General features: G+C 36.5%; 1 pseudogene; it reads right to left on the bottom strand.

Annotated features, from left to right (window-relative positions):
• The window catches only part of LOC140145456 (retinal dehydrogenase 2-like), a 58,055-nt pseudogene extending 38,964 nt beyond the window's left edge, over window positions 1-19,091 (bottom strand).
• Window positions 19,092-20,821: the final 1,730 nt, after the last annotated feature.

Here is a 20,821-nt window from a genome sequence, read left to right as displayed (position 1 = left end):
ACATGGTCAAGAATAAAATTGGTTTATGTGCTGTTGAGAACATGTTGCCAAAATGTATGTAAAAGTGTAAGGGTATTTTCAAGTTTTGTCTGTAGTGCTACATGACCTGTGCTGGTGACCGATGAGACGCCACTTAATCAGGGCCGTCGCTATAGACGATTTTCTCAGGGGGGAGGGTGGTTGTCGAGAAATAAATTTTGCTGTTATATCATGGCCGGATTTACCCTTTGCTGGCCCCTGCGCAACATGATTGCCACCCATCTTCAGTGGCGTACCGTGGCCGCTCCTACCCCGGGGGCTGAAGGAAATTCAATTTAGCCGCCCCTTCCTCAACAGAACGAAAAGTTTGACCCATTTTTTTGGTGGTTTGAAAAAGTGAAAGCAAAAAAAAAAAAAAAAAAAGGATTATAAGCGCTAGCGTCCTAAAAGCAACACATTTTGATGTATAGTACCATTTTTTTTGATTTGATACTTTTCAAATTTTTTCCGATTTTTCTTTACTAATTCTTTTTGCCGCCCTTCTTCTTAAACCGCCCCTTCGTTTGCCGCCCTTCTTCTTCCGCCGCCCCTTCGTTTTGGCCGCCCCTGCTTTTACCCCGGGGCTGGCGCCCCTCAAGACCCCCCCAAAAAAAAAATACGCACATGCATCTTCGGATAGAAGACTTCCCTCCCCCACACTGTAATCCAAGCTGTCCTCAGAACTCCTTCACCAGGTCACCGAGCCAGTGTGCAAAGTTCCCTAATCATCCCACTCATCTGCTACTAAAAGAACATTACTGGGACAAATGCGCTAGTGCAATTTCGATGCTAAAATGAACACAATTGTCCTAAATGAACACAATTGAGGACAATAAGTGTCATAAAATCGTGCCAGATGAAAATGCATAGGCCTTTTACAACTACCTTTGGATAATTTAGTCCCGGTATTTTGATCCAGCTCACGAGTTTTATACTTATTCCAGGCATCATAATTATTATGATTTAGATAATAGAAAGGATGGAATTATAACTCTCATTTTTCAAATTCGTGATCGTGTTCAAGTTTGAGATGAAAAAAAGGACCCTTTTTCAACGGGGCGTCTCGCAGATACTCACAGAATGGGTTTGCCGAGATAAATGTGCACGAAGCGCGTGGCAATTTGGCACTTTAATACTAAAGGTTCCAAAATTGGCTGCATTTAGGGTCTAAAATAGACCAAAAGGAAGATGCAAATCGTAAATTTTGTCACAACATTTCTGTCGATTGAGCAGGGTAGGGGACTGACTTGCCACCCTACTCTATGGTCAGTGGCGTAGATTTCTTTTTAACTTGGGGTTGGAAAGTATAGTGAAGCACCTAATGATGACAAAATCAATTTATGGTACAAATGCGCGCAAACTAAACTAAATTGGTGACGTATGGTACAAAAGTGGAATAAATTCGGAAATTGGAACAAATATACTAGTTCCCAAAACTATGGTGTATATCGCTCATGTATGACTTTGATGACAATTACGATAAATACAAGTTTTTACTTTTGTCTTTCTAAACAAATATGCATTAGCGATTTTGAATACCTGATCATGCTGATTATGTAATGACATTAGCATGAACACAATGGCGTATGGACTGATTTTTGGTTAAAAGTAGTCAAGAAAATCTGACCCCGAAATTGAGGTATTGTTACATAAGTCAAAATATTTCGAGAATAAAAGTATGGAATTTGTCGCGATTTTGCAACTTTGTAGACCTGTAACATAGGGTTCATGCTATACTCTTCTTAGACCTATACCATTTGTATTAAAAATAAAGGAATCATGTTGAATATCTTCGATTTTTAGCAGGGCTTTTTTCACCTGTTGTTCTTTACACAATAAGAGATCGCAAGATTAATCGAAGATCTTTCTATATGCTGGCTGCTCCGATTAAAGAATAAAATTTGTTCATCCTAACAACCCAGACACTAAATAACTTTCAACCACCTTGGTAAACGCTCTTGTAACACAGGGTTGTAACATATATACTGCGCCAATAAAGTATCCTTACAGTCAGCTGTACAGTTGAAAAAATAATCACAATTTCAAAACTGAACAATATTTGGGTAAATTTGTTTTTTTAATATATAGATGTACTATCTAAGGCATTATGACACCACATTGAATCCAATGTGACCTCTAGAAGTAAAGTTACAAGCAATTGAATAGACGAGGGTCCAATTTTAAAAGTGACAAACTGGCCTATACAAGGCGTAAAAAGATTCCAACAAGCGAAACAAAGAGACAACACAGTTTCTTCAATGAAGCGTTATTTAAAACAGTTTTTATTTCAGTTTTTACTTCTCTGTACTTTTCATAACTTTCATTTTATTTGTCAGTTCTTTTGTTTCAGTTTTCTTTTATTCCTTTTGTTTTTAAATTAAAGCCAAACGCATAAATTAGCCATTCACCACTCTCAAACCAGATGTCTAGCCCGTGGAGTTTTGAATAGGCCAGTTTGTCACTTTTAAAACTGGACCATCGTCTAATCAAATGCTTGTAACTTTGCTTCTTGAAGTCACATTGGTTTCAATGTGGTGTCATAATGTGCAGGATTACATAGTGCATCTATTAAAAAAACAAATTTACCCAAATATTGTTCAGTTTTGAAATTGTGATTATTTTTCCAACTGTAAGGATACTTTATTGGCGCAGTATATATTAAATGCGCCCTCTGTTGTTGTATCTATGTCAGTTTTGAAACCAACAATACTCAAATTTGCAAATAGCATGAGATAAGGTGAATATATTTTGGCTATCTTCACAATTTGAGGATCCGCCCAGAGGTGAATTACAGAAGTGAAAATCTAATCACGTCCCTAATAATTGTCTTCTTGAAAATCTATCTTGTGTTTATGAGCTGCGAGTGGGCTTTGAAGCGCATGATCGAGGGGCGGTCCATAAGTTAGTGAACAAAGTACAAATTACTTAAATTAACACCCGCTAAATTCTTTGCATCTCACTTTACTTTTTAGCATGATCATTGCATAACTTAATGAACCTGTCCCTACTACCCTTGAGAACTTGAGAACTTTTTGCCAGTAAACTGAGAGTTTGCTGATTGTTCCATCAGCAAATCTGCACTGTGAAGGCTCACCAACAATGATCACAATAAATTAAAAAAAATAAGGGTAATGCATTATCCTTTACACTCAAATAATGTATCTGAGGCAGTAAAACGTAAATAAGGCGACGAAAAAAGAAAACCCTGTTCTACGGGCAGTGCCGCCGACAAGGAAGGGTAAACGGGGTGCGTTACCTCGGGGCCGGGGCCCGGGGCCCAGGGTCCTAGGGGGCCGTAAGAAGTGAAGAAAACATACTTTACTATGGGGCAGTAACAGCAAAGAAAAGGGACCTCAGGGCCCATAAAAGGTAATGAAAAAATGCCTTGTAGTTGAAGCATATTTTCTTTGCTTTTTCTACACGGGCCAACAAAGGTCTCTTTTCTTGTTCATTAGGCCTAAGGTGTCGCTTCTTTGCTTTTTACCGGCCCTCCGAGGTCTCTTTTTTTCTTTTATGGGTCCATTAAGGTATCTTTTCCTTGCTTATTAAGCTTTTTTACATACTCACTAAGGTCTCTTTCCTTTCCTTTACGGGCCTATGGTATCTTTTCTTTGCTCTTTACGGGCCCACTACCATACTGTCTCTTTTCTTTGCCTTTACGGGTCTATTATAAGGTCTGTTTTATTTGCTCTTTTACGGCCCATAAAAAGCAAACAAAAGTAGCGGGCCCGTAAAAAAACAAAAAAAGGGGACGTGCATTTAAAAAAAACCAAGATAGCCTTCGAAGTACACACTCTAATAAGTAAGTTTCACTTGAATTTACTGTTTGCTTTTGCCAAAATGATCATCCTCGATTATACTAGTAATGAAATCTTCGAGAAATCGGAGGAGTGCAGGTTAATCGTGGGAACACAAAATACAACTTTTCGCGCGATTCGCGTGCATTGTGCCCTATTATTTGATCATTTATCTTAAAATTGGCAATTTTCCCGCGCTCCACACGGAGTTTGTTTCAATAAGTTCAATATGGGAGCGAAAGTAGCTAAATCGAATTGCAAATTTTCGCGCGCTTTGCGTGTATTTGACCAGGTCAACGGTTCTTACTTGGATCAATTTATCTTCAAATTGGCAAATTTTTGCACTTTGCGTGGAAGTTATTAAGGGAGCAAAATGCCACTTTCAAATTGCAAATTTGTGCGCGCTTAACGCGCATTTGTCTCCTTCAATGTTCATATTTGATTATTGGCAGCTAAACATGCTACTTTCGCTTCGCTTCAACATATGTTCAAGGATTTTACACCAATCTCCCTCCCCATGTCACAAAGAAATTTACACCACTGCTACCCCCTACCCCCTACCCCCTCCCCCAACCCACACGCACACACTTATGGTCCTGCACCGTCATCACTGATCAAAGGGGCCCACGATCACGTTCACATTGCCCCCGGACCTGTAATGGCTCTCGGCGTCACTGTCTACGGGCCCGACCGACCCAGGTTTTGAACAAATTTGGGAAATACATTTTCCTGTACAAAATGAATGCCGAACCATTTTTTTAAAATTTGATTTTCTCAAATTGCAAATTATTTACAGATGATGGCGATTTTTTGGGTCATTTCTAAAACAAATTAAAAACAACAAGAAATGTCTTTAAAAAGTCAACGCCATGGATGAAGATCATGTTTCATAATTTTGCATTGCAAGTACTTGGAAAGCTAGTAAATTTTAATGTTTGGCACAACTATAGGTTAAACCGGGTGCGAAATATTGGCATTTATTGGTAATACCACCAATGACATACTAGGAAATACTCGAAATTTTCATGTCGAAAGCTGAATTGGAGAATGTGTGCTAAATTGGTATACATTTAATTCATACTTGTAACAAACGGCTCAATTGAAATCACATCCTCTGAGTTTTACAACAATCCAACAATCTATATTCAGATAACCGTAAGAATGTTTGCTGCTTAATTAAGGGATTTCATATCAACCAAATTTCATGACAATCCAACTATCTATTATTAAACTCTTAACCATATGACCTTGATGGTTTTGACCCTTAGGGCATAATTGTGATTACATGCACCATGTTTTATGAAAAAATCAGACTATCGATGTTCTGTTGACATCAAATGCGCTTGACACCACTTTGAACATTCTGACAAGCCAACACAATATATGACTTAGTCGACCTCAAATGACCTTTAACAATTTTGGGCAGAATTGTTATCCACAATCTACACTCAATTCACCTCGAATGACCTTGTACCAAAAATGTACTATCAAACCAAAGCCACTATCTACCCCAATTACTGGTATCCACCCCCCCCCCTCGACGACTAGTGTCACTCCCAACATAGGCACCTGCATTATTTATACCCAGCTCTGGTCAGATCAGGGAATGGTCAGATAATGCTCAATATTATTGTTTAATTAGTGGTCACACTTTACTTGTCAATGCTTGTTGACAGCTTATCAGTAGTCGGATCAGCAGGGGTGCAATTGTATCCTTTTTCATAGAGCAAAATTGTTAAAAATGTTTATTGTCGAATGGTTTCTAAAAACCTTATTTGTGAACGGATTTTATTTGTTAACAAAGCAAAATGTATGTTTAATATATTAATTATTTCATTAATAGCAATTTCCTAAGTTTCCATCCATAAATAACCACAGAGCATATCTATTTACAAAATAATGTGTTTATTTTCAATTAGCCATCGTATCAGTAGAACTGATAGGAGGCCAAATTATAGTCAAAAAACAGATTCTTTGTCTGGTAGTCCTGGCAACCCAGTCTGTATGTGGCTCAGTTGTAAACATACACAACAGAAACCGACTGTGAAGGAGCCTATATGCACGTAAACAACTTCCTAGTACATGTATAATAAAATCCGTTTTTGAGTATAATAAAGAAAGTCATGCATTGGCAACATGAAGGAAATACCTATTGCTAACTTGGTAAAATGCATACTCGTAGCCCAATCTTGTACATCATAGCACCCAGTTTGGGTTTGTAGTTTCGAAATGTTACAATTAAACATTAGTTCTTTCAAATATGAAATGCTAAAACACAAATCTTGAACAAACAATCATTATAGATATAGCAAACTTTCCATGATAGAGATTGGACCCAAGACAAAGTACACCCAAATTAGGTGACAATTCAGAATTAAGCCATGGCTGGAAAAAGCCCGACCGACCCAACTTGAAAGGTCCGTCCTCCCGTATTTTTCGTCGCCTGATGGATGAGGCGCAGCCGAACCCATTATTTAAACGTTTTTACTGCCGAGGATACAATATTTGCGTGTAAAGGATAATGCTGCAACATTTATTTCTATTCTATTACCACAAAATCGTGCGATTGAAAGAGAAAATATCACGTTTTGCCCAAATATTTGAAGCAAATAATATACTGCATCGCGCTTGGGGACATTCGGTGAGCGCAAAATGTACACCATATGGGGTCATTAGGTGAGAGACGGACCGTTTAGATCTAAATTCGGGGGGCATTGGGTGAGAATAAATTATGACCTCTTTTAAAATGGGGTCTTTGGGTGAGAGCCAAATGAAGCCTCGAAAATTGAATTTCTAGTTCTATTTAATGGCTTTGTTTTATCCAAAGAAGTAACAAAATCAGTAATAGATGACTTGTTAATGTTCAAATGGAAATCTTTGGGTGACAGATCGAAAGGAAAAATATGGGGTCTTTGGGTGACAGAGCATGTGCTCATAAAAATATGGGGTCCTTGGGTTACAGCCCTACGCGTCACCTCCAAAGTGGGAGTTCCCCCTGGTCCTTAAGAAGTCGAGAAACCAAAATACTCTCAAACAAACTGGGGACTGGTATAGTACACATGGTACATGTGAACTATATACTTCATGAGGTCATTTTTGAGGTCCCCACTTTTAAAAGGTATTTTTCTCTCTCTCTCCCTTGCCAAACCGCAGAAGTGGGGACATGGCCAAAATTCGGGTCCCCAGAACGCGCTAACCATACGTCCTAGCATTATTTTCATGCCACTAGTCGATAGAGCGCCCCCTATTTCTATTTGACATACGCCCACAGACTTAATTCTGTGCATGCGCCACTCTTACCCCCAATATATGCTTCTTTAAAAATTGAGAGACCAAAATGCTCTCACAAAAACTGGGGACTAGTGCTTTTGACCCACACAATGGGGATATTTTGAGGGTCCCCACTTTTTAAAAATCCCTCTCAACTCCATACCCTACACCCTAAACCCCCCCCTCTCTCTCTCTCTCTCTCTCTCTCTCTCTCTCTCTCTCTCTCTCTCTCTCTCTCTCTCTCTCTCTTTGACGACTTGGGCTAGCAACAACCCTGATTAGGGAAAAAACATATTCAGATGTCATGTCCATGGCAGTTTCAAAAACGAATGCGAAATGTGTTCAGATTTTTATTTTCTAAGAACTTTTATATAAACTTAATTTTCAATTCAGATATCATTTTCGAGTGTTCAAAAGTACACAGCATAAAATTGCGGTAATACACAATACAAATATCAATTGTGTTAAACCTAAAGACCAATTCAGTGATCCCAGCGCATGTGTAAAAAAAATTGTTTATAAATTGCTTAAAAGTGAAGGATAAGTCATTCAAATTGTCATTTGGTATTTTTGAAATGACAAATTTGGCAAAAAAACGAAGAAAACAGCAGTACTGACGAAGTTGAAGCCCCGTTCAAATACATGTAGCTAATTTAGAAACTGTCAGTATCAAAATTACAGACTCGTTAAATTAAATACACAGCTTTCGGCTGAACCACTCGCAGGCTATGTTAGCACATGTATGACAATGACAAAGATACCAAAATCTGAATTTTAATGATTTTTACGATCGTCCGGATGAGCAAATCACTGAATGGGCCTTTAACAGTGCGAGTATTGAGCCAAGTAACTTTTTTTCCAAATTTGTCTCAGAATTTTATGATTTTACGTCAAAAAACTATATAAAAAAAGGAAATACAAAAATAATTTGCCGTTTCAGCTGACATGGACGCGCTAAGAAAAACGAACGCGCGCGGCGGCTTTGAGACATAACAATTTTTAAGCCTTCTCGCAAAATTATGTCCACTGCGCCGGTCACGTCACCAACATTACTAACATCGTTTGCGACTGGGTGTTGAGACTAGTGGATGTCCCTGAATTATGATACTTTAGACAGGATGTCGATTTCAAACACAAGCATGATAGCCGACAATTGCCATTCGTTATTCACATGAACGCATAATGGTTGCTGATTTGCCATTTTCATGAAGATATTAATTGATGTTAAGAGTAAACGTTTTTTGAACATCTTTTACGAGTGCATAACTTCATAATTCAAACATTCTCAATACGTGCAGAATATTTAAAAAAACCACGAGAAATGTGTTATGTTCAATGACGTTTTGTCCAAAAAGCAAATGTAACGAATGGTTATTTAAAATTTTAATATAAATTATGTTATAACAATTTACAATACTGAATAGTGGTATAGATAAATAAAGCGAAATAGAAACTTAAATAACTTAAATCGAATTATTTTTATGCAATTTTATCAAAATTGAAGGTCCAAACTTGAGTTTAAATGACAAAAAATTGGTTATAAAAGAACAATGAAATTGAAAAACCCCGTTGTAATTTAAACACCGATAAACAATGTTTTCAATATTTTGAAACTCTTCTTTATTCATATCAAAAGGTTTCAAACTTGTATCAAAATCGGAACTTTTATTAGCTCAAAAATCAGAAACCTGCTCTTGTATGTATTGTATGAATTTAACTCTGTGTGGTGTGTGGCTCAATCAATTCTATAGATACAGGGTGAGTCAAAAAAAGTGCAATAGAGAAAAGAATCCATTTTTATTTAAGAACCGAGATGAACTTTTTAGGTTTTAAAACATTTTATATATGATATATCCATCAGCAACCTTGTGTGAAAAAACCAAGGAATTAGCATTTACCGTTTTGTTTTTATGACACATTTTATACCGATACCCAATTTTAATGTTTATCCAAGAGACATCTAAACTTTGAATGTCAGCACACTCTGTGAAAGGTAGATTTGGAACAACTGCCATTTTCTTGGCATTGAAATAAAATGGAGCACCCATTGTTATTGCCCTTTAGTCTTTTTAAGGAGAAAAAACATTATTTGTTGTTATTTTCATTTTACCTTTACTTTAAAGATGTTTATTCTCAATCAAAAACATAAAAATTTGTTGGCAGTTTATTTTCAAATGCCAAATGAAATGCGCGCAAATTGAAGTAGAGTGAATTACAAAATATCCAGTAAGTTGGACATATTGGGGTTTAAAAAACTGGAGTTGAAGTCGAGTGAGGTATGAAGGACTTAAAATAATATTAGAACATTTGTTTGAACAGAAAAAAGAAATTAAAATAACGCAAAACTCAACCTTATTTAAGTTAAAGTCAGTTTCAGAGCTGGTGCCTTTACCGCGCATTGTGTGCTCTCATTCAAAATACATGGTATCTCGTGGACAAATAACGAAATTGGGTATCGCAGCAAAAGGGCCTATAAAAATTAAACGGTAGTCGCGATTCCCTTCATATTTTCACAGAAGGTGACTTTTGAATGTGACATTTATAGAATTGTTCAATAATGGGAAAGTTTGACTTGGTTCTTGCATAAATATTGATTCTTTGCTCTATTGCACTTTTTTTTGACTCACCCTGTACAATGAGAGAGTGCAAGCTTCAATTATCCTGACTCTTTTCATTAAATGGAATGGAAGATATCTCTAGAGGTGAATTTTATTAATTCAGTTATTTTTGATCCAGCGCCTGATCATGCTGATGGTGCGTTTACATTTCCATAATTATGATTTCGTCTATAAAAATGTAATTATTGACCTCATGATGATGCTGTGCCCCACCCCAAACAAAAATAAATCATGCGTACTGGCCTGGTTTCATATATCTTGTCTGTTGTTAAAGCCATAATGTATGATTTGCTTCACAGCGACGCCCTCAATTTTACTCGGATTTCCACACTCTGCATAGTTATAATGCCCAGTGGTGTACTAAAATACCACGTAAAAGACTATAGCCTGAAGTGCATTAATAACAATAAAATTTAACTTTTTAGATTAAAACCGGGGAGACCCGGTTTTATTCAGAGTTCACCGATCGAGTGCTTGCTAACATGTCCCGTGGATGTCACGTCAGCTTATATGTACACACGTCGAGCGCGATGCTCCGTGCAGTATTACATGTAGTACACGCAAATTATGTAGGCGCTAGAATGAAATCTCAATTTTCTTCGTATACCTCATTTGTTTGGCTTGAAATTAAAAGGGGATAATGTGATCAGTGAAAACAAAAATTTAAATAGGAATCTATTCTTTATGCTTATTATTGTTTTAAATCTGGTTTGAAACAATACCATGTGTTTGTTGATTTTTCTCCAAGTAAAATGTACTGTAGGCCAGTGATTTGTATACGTTTTGAGACTAGTAAAAAAAGCGCCGTGTTTTTCAGTTTCGGATTATCGCAGTGTTTTTCATATTCGGACTAGCGGAGTGTCGGACTGAAAAAGTGTTTTTCAGATTCGGACTAGCGGTGTGTCGGACTAGCGCATTGCATTTCACATTCGGACTAGCGGCGTGTCGGACGGGCAGAGTGTATTTTAAATTCGGACTAGCGGAGTGTCGGACTAAAAAAGTGTTTTTCAGATTCGGACTAGCGGCGTGTCGGACTAGCGGCGTGTCGGACTGAGCGGTGCACCCCTATAAATTCGCGAAATTAAATACTCGCGAAATTGATCTTTGAAAACACACACAGAAAGCTTAAAACAAGCTTATGTATAAACTTTATACATTATAAGCTTATTCTGTCTGCACAAACCTTCATATTTATATCCATTTACATCGCTCAGAATACTGCATGAAATTAATTTTTCATGATGCATGGAGGTAAAGTAATATTTTTATTTTATTGGTGCATATCCATTTTGTTAATTTTTCAGTCCTTCTGGACTTGTTTGGACGTTCTTTTTTTAAATATATTTTCAGCTGATATTTTTGTTATCAGAGGCCATCTTTAACCCCCTGAGTACTACTTGCCGATCTAACATTGCCTCTGATTAGTCAAATATGTGATATCTTCACTTTAATCACCAATCAGAATGGAGCTTTGCAAATAATTCACCCCATTTTTTGCGTGGTGAAATTATTCTAACAATGTTGGTGATTGGTCCAATCGATAATGGAAACTTTTTTTGGCCAATCGACAGGTAGTTCTCATGGGGTTAAGTTGTTTGTTTCTGAACTCCAGTAATGCAACAACATACGGCATTATGGTTATTATATTTTTTATTTTATTTTATTTATAATAGGTTAAATCCACGTGTCTGTTAAAAGCTATGCACGGTCTTCAATCTTTAGGAAGAGGAGAGGAAATTAGGCTATTTCACCCACAGTATTGTGGGTAATAGGGAAGGGGCATTGGGAATAAGGTAATCAAATATGGCCTCCCATGGCCCAACACGGAAGTGGTAAAATATCGCAAAACTATCATCAAAATAGACAGTCAAAATGACAAAATATATAAAAAATCAAGGTTTAATCTGAAATACTAGATATTCCTTGTACATTAGAAGCCAAGAAAAGGGAAATTTATCCAGTGTTTAGAGCGATGTAAACGGATAGAAATATGAAAGTTAGTGCAGAATTCTGTGGAGTTCAAAATTTGGCATACTTTTAGGTGTAAGCTTATAACGAAATTGTAAATTCGCGAAACTAAATACTCGCGAAAATGTCGATCATTGCCAATTCGCGAAATAAAGTACCCGCGAAATTAAAGTGTTTTACAGTAGATTATCCGGCTCCACAATTATCAATATCCATATATACATTTCAACTCATTATACAGGGTGACCTTCAAGTTATACAGGGTGGAATAAAAAAGATTCAGATAAAAAATGGGATACTTAATGCATTGCTTATTACCAACTTGCAGTAATAAACTGGAAGTAAACAGCATTCATTTTGTTAGAGGATAGGGGGAGCCTACTGACTTTGGAAGAAACCAGAATCACAGCTGTTTAGTAATCTCGGAATACAGGGTGTCCCAAAGTATGTTAGAATTTTTTACAATTCAACATATTTTGAACTGAAACATTTTGCCCCTAACCCATACAGAAAAAATAAGTCCATATTTAGATTCATCATTAAATTTCCCTTCAGAAAATCTATACTTCGACTATGATACGATAAGTAATTTTACAGTAACTTTTAGATTTTGAAGACATCCGCATTACTTACTACAGTGTTTAATATGAAAACGAGTAGTTTTGTATGGAAAAGTTTGTATTAATTCTAGACTAAACCAATCATAAATGATTAAAAACTATTAGTAGAATTGTTTAGCTCTAAGATCATGAGTCTTTTAGATGCTAAATAGAGTCAAAATCCAATTTACAGCCTTTACAGAAGCAGATTATGCACTAAAAATATCAATCCCATAGAGTTTGTGTGTACCACATCCCCCACCTCCGCCACCCTGCCCATTCTGAATTAATATCAATGTTTATATTATTCACTGAGCGTCTTAATGTGAATAAAGTCCGATTCACAGAACAAATACTACTCCGCGTAGGACATTCTGAAAGCTAGACAGAAATGCCGTACTGCGCAGGTCGGCAACCAATCACGGCGCGCCTTTGTCCTGATATCAGACGCTAACTAGTATTTTCCCAGAATTAAACAATGGTCAGCCTTAGCCTGCATGCATTACATCATGGGGTGTATGAGTTCTACTGTGGGTATTGACCAACCTTGTCTCCCTCTTGCACGTCACATATCTTCTCACCAGTTGCCGGATTTAGGGTGACGAATGTCTTGCCACTCACCGCGTTAACAAACTCATTGTTGATGAATATCTAATGGCCAAAAATATAGGACATAAAAGAATACAAAGACTGAATATTAATGATAATTTTCACGGATTTTTCAAGCGATTACAGATTTTTGTCTCCTAGTGTTACCTACTACATATGTTTTGTTAAGAATAAACAAACATCGAAATAACAATTCACATGTTCAAGCAGATACTTCTGTATTTCCTTTCCATTTGCTAAAAAACTCATATACCGTTACCGTTGAAGACCTGAGCACAAGAAGACCGTAAGTCCATATTTGGCATTTTTAGATATGATCCTTTTTAACTTTTTGAAAAAAAAAAGCCATAATATTGATACTTCTCAGGTACATGAGTATAGGCAAGAAGAATCATTTTGCATATCAACCAAGTAAATATCTGTAATATTGATCGATATTGATCGATTTATCATTTTTGGACTTAGGTCTTGTTGCGCTCGGATTGAAAACAAAACTCAAAACTGAATGCAGATGTTGGAAATATTTAACCATATTGGTAATCTATGTGCAAAGACGAGCAATTTGACACCTTGTTTGTTGAATTTGAAGGTTGTTTTAACATTTTTCCTCAGTTGATCTTTAACCGGATACATTATATATTTTCGTAATCGTTGTGATGAGACGAGTAATTTGACATGTCACTTGACGACATTGGACAATTTTTCGTTTTTGACCCTTCTTGACCCCTTACGTGACCCCTATGGGGAGGGGACAAAATGCCAAAAAAATTGCCAAAATGTTTGTCTTCATTCAATAACTTCAAAACCACCTGCAGCTCATTTTCGTCAAAAGTGGACTTACAGTCTTCTTGCGCTCAGTTCTTCATTTGCTGAAAAGCTCATATACCGTTAGCATATTTAGGGTTAATGCGATATTACTTTCAGAATATTCTTACCTGAGTGAATTTAACCTCTGGTGCAGGCATCCTTGAATGAAGCTTATAATCAGTATGGAGGAAATAGGCCTGTTGGACAAATTCCGGAGTAACTTGCTAACTATGTAGCTTTGACAAAGTCCCGAATGGAAATATAGCCGAGTCAGTTATGTTTGTTTACTTCGATTGATATTCCGCAGCTGTAGAGATATCGATAGTACAGATTTTAAGTCGAGAAAATCCTTAACACACAAAAAAAGGTTTTGATAACAAAAAATGGTTACAGCTATCATTTACTACAACAGAATTATTCAAAGAATATCATTCTTTGGCCTACGTGTTAAACAATCCGTGGGAAGGTCATTGACCTTGTTTTCTAGTCCAAACATTTCCGTTACAAAAGGATATCACCAACAAATATTTCCGTTCACGGGATAAGAAGCGTACCATGACTTAGTTTGAACAAGTTCAATGGCATAAAATTGGGCAACAAATAATTATAAACTTGAGTAATACTAAGGCCTACACGATACGGGTGAACGGGAGGTTCTTTAAAAAAATTTGTACATTTCAATTTTCACCCAAATTGGGTACTTTTTAGAGCACTTTTGCTTAAAATTGCCCAATTGCGCATTGGTCATAACTAAAAACCCTCCCATCGATATACAAACATCGTCGTGGCACATCCCTTTACACCTTCAACCACAAAGAATGCCTTAAACGGTAATAATAAGCCTCAAACATAAGCAATACCGGGTATAGATAAATCCCCCTCCCCATTTTTTGACAAGGGGGTGATCCATACAATCACTCCCCCGTGTTGTCAAAAAGAAATCTACGCCTGGCCTGAAACAATTAAATGTGAAAAAATACGTTTGCTTTTTAATAAATCGTTAGACACGCTTTATTAACAATACAGTGTCAATGGCAGGCAACAACCGTCACTGAATAGGCTAAATGCCATAGGCCTACTGTATATTTTCCTGATTATAACTTCTGATCAGTTAATTACTGTATGAAAGTATATTTTACGTTCAATATAGTGTATTTTCAGTAGCTGGACCACAACGTTAATACATAAAATGACAATTCTTGACTTAAGGGGGTACTACACCCCGGTGGTAAATGTGTGACTATTTTTGTATTTTTCTCAAAAACTAATAACAAACTGGTAACAAAAGTTATGTATAGTATTGGGGCACGGAATCCAGTTACTACACTGAAATTTCAGTGACTCAAGACAAGCGGTTCCGTATATATGATAGGAAATGAGGTGCATCCTAGCGGTACCTCATTTCTGATCATAAATAACAAACCGCTTGTCTTGGGTCACTGAAATCCCAGTGTAGTAATTGGATTCCTTGCCCCAATAATATACATAACTTTTGTTACCAGTGTGTTATTAGTTTTTGAGAAAAGTGCAAAAATAGTCACAAATTTATCGAAAGGTGTAGTATCCCCTTAAAGGAGGATTTCGTGATCCTAGCATCCTCTTTTTATGACATTTTTCAGTAGATATCCACGAAAAAGCTTATTCCCAAAATTTCAGTTGATTCCGATTTTGCGTTTGCGAGTTATGCATGATTATGTATTACACTGCTCCATAGACAATGTGTTGTAATTTCGTTCTGGTGCACCAGAACGAAATTCAAATTTAACGATATTTTGCTAAACGAATTAATCTGCAAGAAATATTTGGTACATAAACATTATGTAGCCAGAGGTATCCAGTGGTGTAAAAATCTCAACTTTTTTGGGAAAAGTGGGGGATGAGGCTGTGGATCACGAAATGCCCTTTAAGCTTACACACACATGACATGTGACATGCATGGTCATTCTTGGTGACATGCACGATTATGGAAGTAATACATGTTGTCATTTTGTGTGTAGACGTTGAGGTCTAGCTATTGAAATACACTATGTGGAACGTAAAAAATACTTACTACATCTTTTCTAGCTTATTTTTAGATACATACCTGCAAAAACTAGGATATATTTATTTAACAGGACTGTTTGTTCATGCATTTAATGACCGTTGTATGTGTAATTTTAGTCATTGTGGGTGGGTCAAGCTTATACAATTTTGTGTAAAAGAGTGCCAGAAATCAACACAAGAAACGGTAGAACCATTACACAAGCATGTGGTGTAAAATATCGAACCCCATTTATGTGTAAAAAAAGTTACACAATTGAGGTGTAAACTAGTACCATTGCTGATTTGAGTAAAGTTTGCCCCATTTAGTGGTTCAGGGCAATCATGGTCGTCACTGGTGTCAACTTTATCCAACTTGAGTAAAGTTGACAGTGCAGAACCCTACCTGAGCAAAGTTTACTCCATTGACGACCATGATTGTCCTGTACACCAGTGGTGTGTTCAATATTACAATGTTCAATATAATGTGTTGTATAAAATACATGCCTTCTTTTTTGAACATGTTCATGTGGAGAGAATGACACATGGACTTAGTATTATATGGGTAAGGGATATGGCTTATAAAGGATATGTTAAAGGGGCCTCCGCGCTGCTTGTCCCTGAGTCTCTTGCTACGCCCCTAAGCGCGACGAAAAGCCAGCTTCCCCGGTATATTAAAAAAGCCCCCCCCCCCCCCCACGATCAACTTCGGATTGGCGCCCTTGTTTACACCAATCATTGCTATACACAGTTTGCAGTCCGGACATTATTGCAGTCAGTATTTATTTTCCAACAGTTCTTAAGGAGGGCCCTGAAAAAAATTACCACAAATTTTCCTGGGAAAATTGAGTTTATATGCTTTCCTAAGGGGTTGACCCATAATTTTCATATCAAAAAGGGGGGCCTGAAATTTTTGATTTTTAATTTTTTTCATCAGCCCCCCCCCCCCCCAACAAGTCTTTGTATCTGATTGGATGTAAGGAACACTTACATCAAATCACATGACAAACACCAATCACATATTACTATTTTCCATTTGATCTCACTCAGCTCTTATGATGTTATACACGCAACCGTATAGTTAAACACAGTCTGCGTAGAGTCTAGACTAGACTCTGTGCTTGGAAATTTCTGTGTGCTAGGGTGTATCGAGATGGAAACTGCGCAGATACATATATAAGAGAATCGTTTTTGTAGTCAAACATTTTCATATGTTTGAGGGTCACGCATGGGTAGGGGTAGTCCTCAAAGTTGGGGGTGGTGGAGGGTTGGTGAAATCCTATAAAATTAAAGTAGGCCATTTTATAAATACTTTACATGATATAGGCTCCAAACTTGGTATGTAAGTTAGAAAAGTCATTTCCTTACTTATTTAGCCATTAAAAAAGGCTGAAAATTGCATTTTGTTAGCGATAAAACATTTTAGGCCTATTCTTTACACACACCGACATCGCTTGGTAAATAATTACATTGTATATAAAAATATAAAATATTTGCAGGACCTTCTTCACAAGTACAGTTGTAACCGTGGTGGGCTTAGGTCAATGCAAGATGTCACCCGTCTTGCAATCCCCAAAACAAAAAGATCTTATGGGGATAAATCTTTTTCTATTCAAGGACATAGGTTATGGAACAATTTGCCTACCAATTTGCGTGAGGCTCCTAATGTGCCATCTTTTTTCAAAATATTAGGTCTTCGTTATGTTTTTTTGGGTTTTTACCATTATGTATTTTCATAGATATTTACTCCCGTTGTGTACAGATAATATTATGTATTTTATAATGATATATGTCCCTAATTGGGTTCAAGTGTATTTTTAACTATTCTAATTGTGCTTCTGATTGATGCGCATATCTGTTTTAATCAAATTTTTTTGATGTAATTAGGAATATATTTTACCACCTGTTTGTAGATATTCACTCCCGTTGTGTACAGATAATATTATGTATTTTATAATGATATATGTCCCTAATTGGGTTCAAGTGTATGCTTCAGATTGCTGCGCATATCTGTTTTAATCAAATTTGTTTGAAGTAATTAGGAATATATTTTACCACGTTGTGATATATTGCCATGCTGTGTATTTTTGGTATTGATACTGTGTATTTTTAATTATTCTAATTGTGCTTCAGATTGCTGCGCATATATGTTTTAATCAAATGTTTTGAAGTAATTAGGAGTATATTTTACCACATTGTGATATATTGTTGTACTTAATGCCATGCTGTGTATTTTTGATGTATTTTTTTATTTTCTTTGTACAGCGCATTGGTCCATGGGAAATGCGCTTTATAAGTTCTTTGAAATAATAATAATAATAAAATAATAATGCTCACTGACATCTACAGAGGTCAGTCACCACGCTAATGTCAATAGCCTTAGTGGGATGTCCCTCGGCCCATTATGCGTCTCAAAACTATTAAACAGGTCGGAACAAAATGGCCATGCGTGGCTGTGGATTCAACCTACCATGGCGATTTCTGCCATAAAGATATCGGCCGATGACACTGTGTTACATGCACTTCCGAATATCTCTCAATTTTCATGGGCATGCTAACAATATGACGTCATAGTGACGTCATACGGCCACTTTTATTAAAATCATTATTGACAGTTTATTTCCATTTTTGCAGTAAATTATCGAAATCATTTAGTGAGTTTTATAAACCAGAGGAACTGCTTGACATAATAACTAAATCATCAGCATGCAGCATACATCAAACAATTAAATCAAACAAAAGCTGCTGGATCACAGTTTACATCAAATATTAAAGGAAGATCACTAAAAAGTTGCTTAAAAATAGAGGACTGAGAACACAACCTTGTTTAACACCTACTAAAGTATGAAAATAATCAGTTGACTTGTTATTACATTTAACAGAAGAATACATATCCTGAATTAGCTTTATGAAATTAACCGTTACACCAATATGTCCCGGCAATATTTATTAATTTACGCCTAATTCAAATGCCGAGGTAAATTCTACAAAACATACAACTAATATCCAATGTTTTTTATACATTAGAGAGGTAAGCTTATAGTGAGGTAAATTCAGTGGTAAACTAATCAGAGAGTACCCGAAGAGAGGGAGTGATCTCACCAATTATAGCGCTTTGACTTGTGTGAGCAAATGATATAAATGAGAAACAAACTCCTGTATAACTACCAAAATGTGCATGATCATAAACAAAGAGAACCTTTGTTAATGGTCAAACACTTATATAATAAACAAAAGAACAAAAATAACCAAGCAAAAAGGAAGAAAACAAGTCCTTTGTGTCTGCTCTTTTACCTGCTTACCTTAGTAGTACCCCGGGGATAGTACCTCGTAAACGATGGAATATCACTAAATTGCTTTTCACCTCACACTCGGTATAACGGCACTGACAAGCAGGAAGTGACTATGCACAATCCGCTAAAAGGACGCTACCAATATTCATCATGCATGCATACGTGATGCATACGTTTGCATTAAAATGCAACAGTGATACGGCATATGTGTATACAGGTTGTCCCAGAAAAAATTACCGAGTGAATAAGAATGGACGTAAGTCGAGAACTAGAAATTAAAATCAAAAAATTTAAAATGTAGCGAATAGCCTTTTTTTATTGTACATCACATACGAAAATTTTATTTGGTTCGGTTGAATGGTTGCGAAGAAATTAACAATTATATAATGCGCGCATCAATGCAGTTCATTCCAAGTTTGATCAACAGGCGCTTTTTTCATGCTCGCTCACGGCTTCCTAAAGTTTGTGTATCTCATTAAATTTAGTACACATTATTTATTTTATAATCCGACGGTGTTATGTTATTCATACTTTCACTGAAGATGAATATCAGTTTGTCCGAGAAAACTTTGATTTCTTTAATTCGAAGCTTTCCGACTTTAATTCTTTAGGTTGTGCAAATATGTTATATTTGAACTTTCCGATCCAAAGAACATTTGCGCCAAGAATGACAATGAACAAGTGCTCTCAGCTTTACGTGTGATTTGTGATACCATGCAACATTAATATTGAAGTTTTAAAAGATTTAAACTTTGCATTACAATGTCTTGGAAATATTCCAAAAACATTAATGTGTGTGAGAATTTTTTAAAGCCAGATGGAATTCTTTATTCAATAATTCTTTATGCAACATTTATAATCAACATTAACAAAAAAAGATATTTACAAGTACCGAGCATCATCTTACATGTACGCTTTCATTTTCAATATCGTGGAGGTTTTCAAATTTGAACAAAACCTATTTAAATGTTTTGCAAGAAACAGATTATTTAAAAAGAACGCAAAGGAATTCACAGTACAAAATATGAAGCCCATTGACAGTGATCCACTACAGTGCGCATTGTGCTGAATGATCTTTCTTTCAAACTTGGAATGAAGTGAATTGACGCATGCGTTATGTAATCGCTCATTTCTTCACAATCAATCAACCGATTCCAGTAAAATTAGCATATAAGATGCAGAATAAGATGGGCTACACGCTGATTTTTAGATTTTTGAATTTTAATGTCTAATTCTCGACTTACGTCCAAATTTATTCGCCCGGTAATTTTTTTTGGGACACCCTGTATACATGTATACTATTTTTCCGCCATGGGCGGGTTAATTCTGAATTGACACTTAATTTAGGTGTATTTTGTCTTGGGTCTAATCTCTACCATGGAAAGTTTGCTATATCTTTATAAACATAAAGAGTGCCCCCCTGACAAAAAATGAAAGAAAAAAGTGCCCCTCTGACAAAAAATAAAAGGGAAAATCAGGAGGGCAAAAGAAAAGAAAAGGGGCAAGGGGCCCTTTTCTACCGAAATTCAGCACGAAAATACACAATTTTTCCGCGATACGCGCGTATATTGCAAAGACTTATCCAGCACATTTCATATCTTCCTGATAATGGGCGAAAATAGTGTAAAATACCAATTTTTTGCGCGCTACGCGCGCACATCGTCCCAATAAAGCATTTTGTCTCTATGTATTGTATGATGCAACTGTGAATTTTTTCGTCTGTGCCCCAACAATTTAATTTTGCCCCCCTGACCATAAAAGCTGGCTACGCCCCTGCTGCTACGATGTACGAGTATGCATTATACCAAGTTGGCAGTAGGAAA

This window comes from Amphiura filiformis, unplaced genomic scaffold (genome assembly GCF_039555335.1).
Source record: "Amphiura filiformis unplaced genomic scaffold, Afil_fr2py scaffold_289, whole genome shotgun sequence".
Classification (NCBI taxonomy): Eukaryota; Metazoa; Echinodermata; class Ophiuroidea; order Amphilepidida; family Amphiuridae; genus Amphiura; species Amphiura filiformis.
The sequence above is the reverse complement of the archived record's forward strand: the minus strand, read 5'-3'. Positions and strand labels throughout refer to the sequence as shown.